Genomic DNA, 11,066 nt, shown 5'->3' with positions numbered 1-11,066 from the left:
GGAAGATCATTCCACCACTGTGGAGCAAGGGTGGAGAAGGAGCGGGCTCTGGAGGCAGGGGAGCGTAGAGGAGGTAGAGCCAGTCTTCTAGTGCAGGCGGAGCGGAGAGGTCGAGTGGGGGTGTAGGGAGAGATGAGGGTCTGGAGGTAGCTGGGTGCAGTCTGGTCAAGGCATCTGTAGGCTAGTACAAGAGTCTTGAACTGGATGCGAGCGGTGATCGGGAGCCAGTGGAGTAAGCGGAGTAGTGGAGGTGCGTGGGAGAAGCGAGGCAGAGAGAACACCAGGCGGGCAGCGGAGTTCTAGATGAGCTGGAGCGGATGGGTGGCAGATGCAGGGAGGCCAGCCAGGAGGGAGTTGCAGTAGTCTAGGCGGGAGAGTACCAAGGCCTGGACCAGGAGCTGGGTGGCGTAGTTGGTGAGGAAGGGTCGGATTCTTCGGATGTTGCTCAGGAAGAATCGGCAAGTGCGTGCCAGAGTGGAGATGTGCTGGGAATAAGAGAGGCAGGGGTCCAGGGTGACTCCGAGGTTCTTAGCGGAGGAAGAGGGAGAGAGTGTGGTAGATTCCAGAGGAACAGAGATAGAGAGATCAGAGGAGGGGGAGGAGGAGGAGGGAAAGAAAAGGAGGTCAGATTTAGAGAGGTTGAGTTTGAGGTGATGCGAGTGCATCCAGGAGGAAATAGCAGACAGACAGGTAGAGATACGGGAGGAGATGGTGGAGTCAGAGGTGGGGAAGGAGAGGAAAATCTGAGCATCATCAGCATAGAAATGGTATGAGAAACCATAGGATGCGATGAGGGGGCCCAGGGAGCGGGTGTAGAGAGAGAACAGGAGAGGACCCAAGACTGACCCTTGGGGGACTCCTGTTAAGAGAGGGCGAGGTGTGGAGGTTACTCCACGCCAGGTTACCTGGTAAGTGCGGTTGGAGAGGTAGGAGGAGAACCAGGCCAGAGCAGTGCCAGAGATCCCCAGGTCAGCGAGAGATGATAGTAGAATAGAGTGATCAACAGTGTCAAAGGCAGCAGAGAGGTCGAGGAGAATTAGAACAGAGGAGAGAGAGGCAGCTCGGGCAGAGTTTAGTGAGTTGGTGACAGACAGGAGGGCGGTTTCAGTGGAGTGAGCAGAGTGGAAGCCAGATTGGAAAGGGTCGAGCAGAGAGTGGTTGGACAGGAAAGCAGAGAGCTGGCGGTGTACAGTCTGCTCGAGGGTTTTGGAGAGGAAGGGTAGGAGGGAGACAGGACGGTAGCTCTGGAGGGAGGTGGGGTTTTTTGAGGAGGGGAGTGATAGAGGCTTTTTTGAAGGCAGAGGGAAAGAGACCAGAAAGGAGAGAGGTGTTGAGAAGGGAGGAGATGAAGGGAAGTAGAGCAGGAGCAGCAGCTTGAAAGAGGTGAGTGGGGAGGGGGTCCAGGGCACACGTGGTGGGTTTGTGATCCTGGAGCAGGGAGGAGAGGTCAGAGTCTGAGAGGGGCGAGAAGGTGGAGAGGGAGGGTGAGTTAGTAGGGGATGCAGTGGGTGTAGGGGTTGGAGCAGGAGGGGGTGCGGGGGAGGGAGAGGTGTTAAAGAGTTTGCGGATATCTGAGATTTTAGAAGAGAAGAAGGAGGCAAAGTCATCAGGGGAGATAGAGGAGGGAGGAGGAGGGGGGAGGGTTGTTAGTGGAGGCTTGGATTACAGATTGGAAATAAGTACATTTAGCAGAGGAGAGAGTAGAGGAGAAGGAGGAGAGGAGAGTGCGGTAAAGGTCTAGGGCAGCAGGGAGTTTGGTTCTCTTCCATTTCTTTTCAGCAGATCGTAGTGTGATTCTTGCTGAGCAGAGCGCAGAGGAGAGCCAGGGTTGGGGAGGGGAGGGGCGAGCAGGTCGGGAGGTGAGGGGACAGAGGGAGTCGAGAGAGGAGGTGAGGGAGGAGAAGAGGGTGGAGGTAGCAGAGTCTACGGAGAGTTGTAAAAGTGTCGATACGAGGGAGGTGAGAGAGAGCAGTGGAGGCAAGGACAGAGGGGGATAACTCTGTATTACCATCATTTCGAAGCTAAAATGGAAGCTTATTGCCATAGTGCTGATCACAGTGCTCAAAAAAAAAATCGCTTTCACTTCTGAGCTGCAGATCCTTTTTAACAATGGGAAGCTCAACGCAGCAAGAGTTTAAGAATATGAAATATGTTTGAAGTAATTCTGACACTGATACTGTGAAAGTGAGTTATAAAAAACACAGTTCAAGGGTTTGTCTTTTGTGTTCTTGCTTTATACCACCTACAGTTTTTGTGATATTTAATGTTGTACCTGTTTAATATTCTGTGTTTTGTACAATTCTCTATTGCTGCCTCTGCTTCTTAGGTCATTATCTGCTTTTCGAAAACTTTTTTTTAATTAGGCTGTTTTAGAAATGACCACAAGAAGGGGCAACTGTAATGTCTGCCCCCTATGCAACTGTGGTCTGTTCAGCCTTCAGAAGCAGACCCCCACTGGTTGAGAAAGGGCATTTTTTATTGAATAGTTAGTAAGCATGGTCAATAATCATCAAAGTTGTAACAACATAAGCAAATGATAGAGAATATACAGCACACAATAAACATGAAAATGTAGATAAACTACATCTTCACGTGCGGGTGGCAACTTACAGTATTGAATGCTTCTAATGTATTTTTGGTCCTCCTTAAATTTCTATTCACATGCTATTTGCAAAAGCGGATATTAATCACATTAATTTCTCTTAACGATATCAGCTTTAGGCAGCATTTGAAAATCACAATAGTAACTCTTTTTTCACTTCAGCAATTCACAACACTATAATACTTTGGTTGTGTCAAAAACATTTTAAAAGATTAGCTTTAAAAAGCATGCCAGATGGTTTGCTACGCATACACTTACTAGAGCTGTATTAGATTTGTGTGTCTGTGCCTGAAACAAAGATCTCCAGCTGCTTCAGGATAATATGTTCAGTACGTTATTTATAAAAGCATTAGATCACCAGGAAATGCATTACAACATTCAGCAGCAGTATTATGCTTTATTAATTTTCGTCTTTCTGTGGTCTCTCTTTGGATATTTCTTTCTTTTGGGCTTTCTCATTGAGATGCTCTTCGATCCAAATTTTAAAAAAGAGCTGCTGTTCTTTTATTTTTCGTAGTGATCTTTTAGAAGGCAGCATACATAAATTATTTATTTTTAAGAACTACGCCAACAACCACAATGAAGATCTGTCTGACCTCACTGAACAAAAGGAAAAAAACTAATCTGGGTACAACTGACAGCTGGACTACAGACACAAATGTCAGATACTTACTATACAGTATGTTAAATTGAAGGATCTTACATTAAGATTTTATTAAGGAGATGTAACATGATGTGCAGCACATTAAGGTAAAATGCCATCTTAAATCCTGACAAATGGCCTGAAAGCTAAGCTAAAAGAGCTACAAACCGTTCTGTTCATCAGTGTCTTACTGGAACTTTTAAAGGTTATCAAGATGGCTTATTCCTTTCCACAGTAATGTCACATGTCTACCTATGAATATAATCTATTTAAAATCTTTAACTCCTGATTTATTTAATACTTTAGTTTTGATGGATTCGATTTGGCAGTGATTTTTTAAATCATGTTTTTAAATATATGTTTGCCCAATTCAAATGTTTCTTCATTGCTCAGACCCACTTTCCTATCAGGAAGACCTCCGATCCATCTGTCTAGGCACGTTTCACCCGGGTACCTACTGCAAGACATGGCTGTTACCAAGGAACTGAACCCAGGCAAAGGCCCAAACTGGGAAGTCTTTGCCTAGACAATTAGGTGGACTTTGCAAAGTTGATTTGCACTTGAGTTCCCTGCTGTTAAAAATATATTTCATGAATATAAAATGCTATTTAATTAATCAAAACAGACCTAAAAGGTATTTTAATAGCTTCCGAGTCTAAATTCTATTAATGAACACAATGCACTTTACAACAAACCAACCAAAAAAAATCAACATCAAGCAGGGAATGTCTGTACATTTTTTTGTCACCACTGATTATAATTTGCAATGTGGCTGAAGAGGTTGTTGAAGAGAATCCAATTTAAAGCCTTGAAAAGCCAATCTGCATTCAGATGGTTGATTTCAAATTCTACAGGAGAGTAACTATAGATATTAAAAGTGTATGTCTCTTTTTATTACAAGACTCAATCCAGTAAACCTTTTTTTATGGGTCAGAAACACTAAGGGAATGACCAGATTAATTGAATCCAAATAAACATGGATCCACAGTGGTATGGTTAATTGCAATAAGTTATTATGTCCTTAGCATTTCGCGTAAGATAAAATGTTAATTAAATGATTTGTTCATATACTGTAATCCCCCTTTTACTTGTGCATCATTATTTATTTAATTTTTTTTTTGTGATGTCCATTATTTTGTTAACTTAATTGCAGCTATTTGTGCAATATACTGTACACTACGAAATACAGTTAACTGTTCTTTCTTCATTGCTAACATTTTTGATATAACGTATGGCTGCAGATATAACAGGGTTTACGTTCGTCTGTGGAACAGTAAAATGTTAATGTCGTTTTGAAGACAATAAATAATCTTGTCTGGTGAATAAGCTAACGTGGAAGAAATGAGAGCTCATTTAATGCTTATTCCCTTGTCAAGGACTTTTCACACTGCCAGAAAGCAACCCAGGATTAATGATGGGGGAATCCCCCAACGGATACAGCTTCTAATGGCTCTTTGCAATTATGAAGCTGTATTGTACAGGGTATGGTACAGTGCAGTACCAATTTATTTTTTTGGCAGTTTATAAGATGAATTGTTTAATATATATTAATAACAAAAATAAAATACAATGTTGATATGTGGACCTAGTTTGTTCTTGACTGGAAGAGTCACAAGTACCTCTAGTCTATCTCAATCGCTTTGTTGAATGATTCAAAGAGGTTGATTTGATCAACCCAGGGGTTGGGCCAGATCCCAGATCTGGTACCTTTTTATCTGACAGGCGAGAATTCTACAGTTAGCAGTTGATGAACCGTATGAAAAAATAAATAGTTGAATGACAAAAGTGTACTGTACCGCTATAGCTCAGGATGCAACATCTGTGAGTAACAAAATTATGATTTTTTTTACAACCCAAACGGCAAAACTCCCCAAACCAGTGCTTTTAACAACAATGGTGTTGACGCTGCTGTTCAGCAGATTAGTCGGCCACCACTGGTATTGTACAAAGCTGAAGAGTGTGTCAAAACAGAGCTAGGGAAATGTGAGCATGCAGCTCCTGACACTAATAATAAGGCATGAAATCCACAGGAAGACTAGAACTTGAAGAATACTGTATATGGAAGCTACTGCAAATCAAGATCAGTACATTAGGTCTGTAAACAAAAATGCTATCCCTGTTCCTTAATGATCTAGTTGTGGGGGGTTAATCCTTCTTTCCTATTGATTGGTTGATGCAGAGCATTGAATGGATTTTTTATGAGTACAAAAATAAAATCAGTATATGATACACATAGTAAAACTTAAATTGTATAGTTGATAGATGGATTTGAATGATTCACACCTTCAAAGAAAATGTTTCTGTGTGTAGTTTAAGAAGATCGCACTCTCGACTAACCCCCATAATCAGTAGGAAAGGTCGCATTTACATTGTCATTAGCACAAACATATTTTTAATTAAGACAGTGTGCACAGATCCAAACAAATTTTATAGATGACGAAAAAGGCTGCATTTGTATTTTTTCTGTTAGAAAAAAAATCTAGCTATATATATTTTAAAGTAAAATCAATCAAGTTCAACACAAATTGTAATGTAGTAATCATTCATTCTCCAGCATAAAATCCCTAGAGGCTTGACTGCAATACAGAAACAATCATTGTAAAAGCAGCCAATGGCTCTTATACTTGACATACATATATACAATTCTACAGTAATATTCCAAGCAGAATTGATGAGCCTCATAATCTTTGTATATAAAGTAAGAAATCAAAAGGAAACAGCCTTCATGGTTTTCTGTAAACATTTTACACAGCTCTGAGCCCATGCTAGATATCATTTAGTTATTTCTGCTTGATTAAAAGAAGCAGACTTGCAACGCAAACAAGCCTTTACAATGACTAGCAGCAATCAGGCCTTGAATCAATCCAGTACTGGAAAACACTGTTGTGGAGTCTTTGTTGCTTATATGTTTTTTTTTGTTTGTTTTCTTTTTTTTTAAGTTGGTTGCCTCATAGATACAATTCAATTAAAATAAAGAAATAAGTCACTGTGTTGGATATTGTCCTAGTCTTGTTTTACTCCACTCTGAGTACTGTGAAGGTAATTTTTAAAATGTTTTGTAATTAAAAGGTAGAATAAATGTGATGTACACATTGAAATAATTTTCTCACCTATGTATGATTCGTGGGATTTGGTTTCCAGTTCTTGTTTTGTTTCCCTTTGTCATTACATCCTTGAAAGTTTGAGCTTACCATGGTTCATAGTAATTATTTTGTACACCCTGTTTATTCTGTCTGTTACATGCTGTTGAATGCCTTGAGCCCTGTTAGACTAATGCTTTTCATCTTGCTTGTGGGATTATGCACAATTACTGTTGTGTACTGTATTTTGTAGTCATTTCTAGTAAAATAATAAACAGCATTTTTGAAGCCTTTTGTTTTTAAATGTGAACATTATTTTAACATCAGATTGCCTTGTCAAATCTATTAAGAGCCTTGAATGCGATACCCCACTTCTATGTCAACAGCCATATTGTGGAGCTCAGTGAACCACATATGGCTCAATTGCCATCTGTTGGACAACCCTAGTCTGTATCACATAGTAGCCTTAAAAACTCAATACAAATATTGGTAGATATTGATAGCTATTAAATCAGACCTTCCTTTGAAAAGAAAAGAGGTGAGGATATCGGAACTGGCTGACCCACTTTATACATTTTTTGGAAAGAAAGTAAATTAGAAATGCATTTTAAAAAGCAATTATCTTAGAAGTTTTGATTCAACGTGCATATCTGAAGGAGAAAGAGAACGAATTTCCTATTTAGGCTTATTATATAATGAAAGGGGAGAAAGTGCAATGCCTCTTGATAGAGTAGAGACGGTCAGTTATTGTTGTATATGCTGTATATTCAAGATGGCACAGCAAAGCAGTAAATCACCACAGCAAAAAGCTCAAGGGTCTGTTACATCCTGACCAGGGGACTCCTTTAATTAACCACGAAATAGAAACCCATTGCAGTAATCTTCAAAAATCATCTCTGTGATATTATTATTATTATTATTATTATTATTATTATTATTATTATTATTATTATTATTATTATTATTATTATTATTATTATTATTATGTTGCTATTTGTATTATGAAAAGACTGAAAAAATAATAATTATATAAGTGAAATAAAATGACTTTTTCTTGCCAAAATATTAAGTCCATAGACTTGGTTTTAAATGTCCATCTTTTTTTTTTTTTACTTGTATAAATGCATTCTTATGAGGATTCACAGTAAAGCTAAAGCTTTTGTCTGTTTAATATGTGATTAAGAAATGACTTGCAGGGTGGTAGCATTGTCATATTTAACTGCTTAGTTATTATATTTGGCCCAGTATCCCCCCTCCGGTCTACAACATGGCCTACCATTGCTTCCAGACAAGTTTTATTGGTCGGTAGTAAACTTTAATTCTTTATTATCCTAATGGTCATTTCCCTCAGAGGGATCTACTGACCACCTGACCATTTATTAACATCTGCCATGCACATTGATACGATTAAAATACAATGAATTCATTATTATGTATTTAACCAGGAAAGTGCCCATTAATACCATAACCTCATTTACAACGAGGTCCATACAATATAACTCACTTATTGAATACAATGGTGTAACGGTACTACACAAATGTGAGCTTTTTTCCAGGTTATGGCTGCAGATGTTTCTTCCATGTCTAAATATGCAACTAATCTGGATTCGGATAATCTCTCCATTATCCTTTTATATGAGGTATATCAACAGCTGTAAATCCTTTTTATGTGATTAAAGTTAACAATAAAAAAACAAATATGTATACTATAATTTGTTTTTAAAATAGCATACTGTGTAGGTTTTAGCCCCCCTTAAATTAATCTGTAAGAACTAATGGAAATATACAAATGTGGAATTGCTATCAGTCATGATTTCCAGGGTAGAAAGTGGTCTGTTTACTGCTCTTATGGTGGCCTGTTAAACTGACTACCTCATTGATAATGTGCTGTGCAGCCATGAGTTATAATGCTATTCTGCAGTCTTGTAATGCTAATAGAGCATTTTGTGAGAAGCTTCGCTTTTGGTACAAACATGCATGTGGTTTGTCAAAGTATGTTTTTATGACTCAAATACATTTTGATATCCATGAAACTATTCTTGACTGTTAATGTTGTGATGACTGAATATGAGTTCACAAATAAATGATATATCCCGCAGTGTAGTGTCAGTAAGCTGATTGCTATATGAAGAACTATAATAGACAATTGTTTGAAAGAAAAATAATCTCCTTTATTTCTCTATAGACACACACGTTAACAGTAACTTCCTGGTTTCTCCTCTGCGGCTTTGCCGTGTACAGGCTTATATATATCTGCAGCCATAAACCCTCAGTGCTTTTGAAGAGTAGTATTGTCATTTTACTTAGAATTGAGTACATATGGTCAAATGGGGGGGGGGGGGGAACACTATTTGTGTGACAGTCAAAAGGTTAATTAACTCATTACATAAAATGTTATAATATGAGCTCTCTTATAAAATACAAAAATACTTATGAGCTTGGAAAAGATAGAGGGACACGATATACTCCAAGATTAAATGACACTTAGTAACTTTAACTAAAGAATGTCCTCAGAAAGTTTAATTAGATAAGCGGTTTTCTAAAGAAATTAGCATGACATCTCTCCAGACAGGCTCCATATTACACCAAATTAAGATCCTTAACAAACCATTGTACAAGCCTTTCTCTACCTGATAGATACAAAACTCTAATGTAAGACATATGCCCTTTTCCAGTGATAATAAATATATAAGGGTAATTTTGATGTATACAGTATACACATTATTTTTGACATGCCCTTGCAGTATATACTCTATACAAATGTGTTTGTTCTTTTCTACTCCAGATTTCTGTTAAATTAAATGCAAGGAATCTTCTGTCTAACATACTTCTGGGATTGACACAATTATCGTTTCAAATATTGAGCACTTTGGAAGATGTAAACCCAGGTACATTTCGATTGTGAATTGGAGTGAGTGTCTTACCATAAAAAGGATATTCACTGAACCTTGGCCCATGAAACTAATAGCAGAAGTTGGCTTTGCCTTTCAGTAAAAAACTGAGTTTATCACTGGCAATGAACTTAACTGCTCCCTAGGGTTGAGAACACCATCTCCATCAAAGCTTTCCTTTAAGTGGAATGGACTTCACTTTGAGCACATGTCAAACGTTGTCTTTGAGTTCAAGATTTATTCAAGTCATAAAACAGATTTTACTAGGCAAGCTTTTTATTTCTACAGTATACACTCCAAAAGGATAAAAACATGTTTGTTTGTTACACTATGTGTGATCATGGGAATCTCATCTTTAATAAGCCAAATCCATGTCAACTGCTTTTGTGAGCCATATTAACTATATGCTTTGCAGTAATTATCAGAGACATATGGGTTAACATAGGAAATCCATGGCAATATTTTATTTTTCATAATACACAAATATTTAGAAACTACATCATTTTTTTAAAGGTGGCTGTGAAAAGGTAGCATTGGCAAGAAGACTCAGAGACCAGAACTTTACTTTCACATAATACAACACCAAACACAAAACAAAAAACAACAAACCACACCACATAGTACCTTCCTCATCACTACCTCTAACACCCATGATCACCCTTTTTATACACCTGTGGCTGAAGCCTAATTAATCATTTATTCAATTTGCAGGAAATTTAACCCCTTCCCTGCCACCTAATATTCCCCACACCTGTGCACCGGCAGGGCTTTAACACTGCCACAGTGGCTTATAATTAAAACATCAGGTTTAGTCATTAAATCTCTCCTGAAGGCAGACCTTCTATAGACAGCAACTATAATATGCAACTCAATGTGTTCACAGATGTAATGCATCTTGTTGGGAAATGTCAAATCCTGCTTTATAGTAAGGATAGGCAAAATAATGAGTGGAGAATGTGTAACCCAAAGTGACACTTGTTGGATAGGACAGCCCAGTCAGAGGTCTCTGATGCAAGTCTGTTTCCATCACAAGAGCTTAGACAGAAAACGATATCCTCAAATTATCTAGATTGGAATGAAATCTTGGTCTGGAGCCGTTGTAAAGAATAATTGCTAATAATACAGCAGTTATTTATGCCCCAAAAAAACACTGTTGTAGTATATTGCTGTAAACGCAGTAATAGTAAGATACGTTTAAGACCCAGAGGCTTAGTAAGTTACATGATGTACACCTGAGAGCCTGTTGTACTAGTTCTGTTACACACTCCAATAAAGAAGGCAGCAGTTTTCTGGATAGCATTGTGTGCGCGCATGTTTATTAATATTACACCAGGCAGATAAGACACAACAACTGTCTTCATCTGGAAGCCCATTATGAAGTCTTGGCAGAAGACACAGGTGTCGTTGTCCATCAGATCAAAAGTACGAAGGTCACTCTTGAAATCAGGACTTAAAGGATGTGTTGCAGTAGGAATACCTCTGTGAAGAAAGGGGAACAAGACTAAAAGGCTAAAATATGCACAAGAACAAAGAATTTGAACTATGGAGCAATGGTCAAAGGTGCTTGGGACTGTTGATGGATGGACAACGACACATGTGCCTTCTGCCAGGTGTCAATTCAATGCTAGTCTTCTTTCTATTCCTTAAGGATATTATCTTCCAAATATTGCTCATCCTTATTAGACAGCTTTTTGGGTCTTCCAGTTCTGAGTTTGTCAATTACAGATGATGTATCTCTGTACTTGTTGATTATGCTTCGGATACCACACCTTGAAAATCGAGTGATGCAAGCTATTTCAATTAATGTTTTTCCTTCTTTATGGAAGTCAAGGTTGTTATAATAGTAGAAA

This window comes from Acipenser ruthenus, chromosome 2 (assembly GCF_902713425.1).
Source record: "Acipenser ruthenus chromosome 2, fAciRut3.2 maternal haplotype, whole genome shotgun sequence".
In the NCBI taxonomy this organism is placed as follows: Eukaryota; Metazoa; Chordata; class Actinopteri; order Acipenseriformes; family Acipenseridae; genus Acipenser; species Acipenser ruthenus.
Note: the sequence above shows the minus strand (reverse complement) of the source record.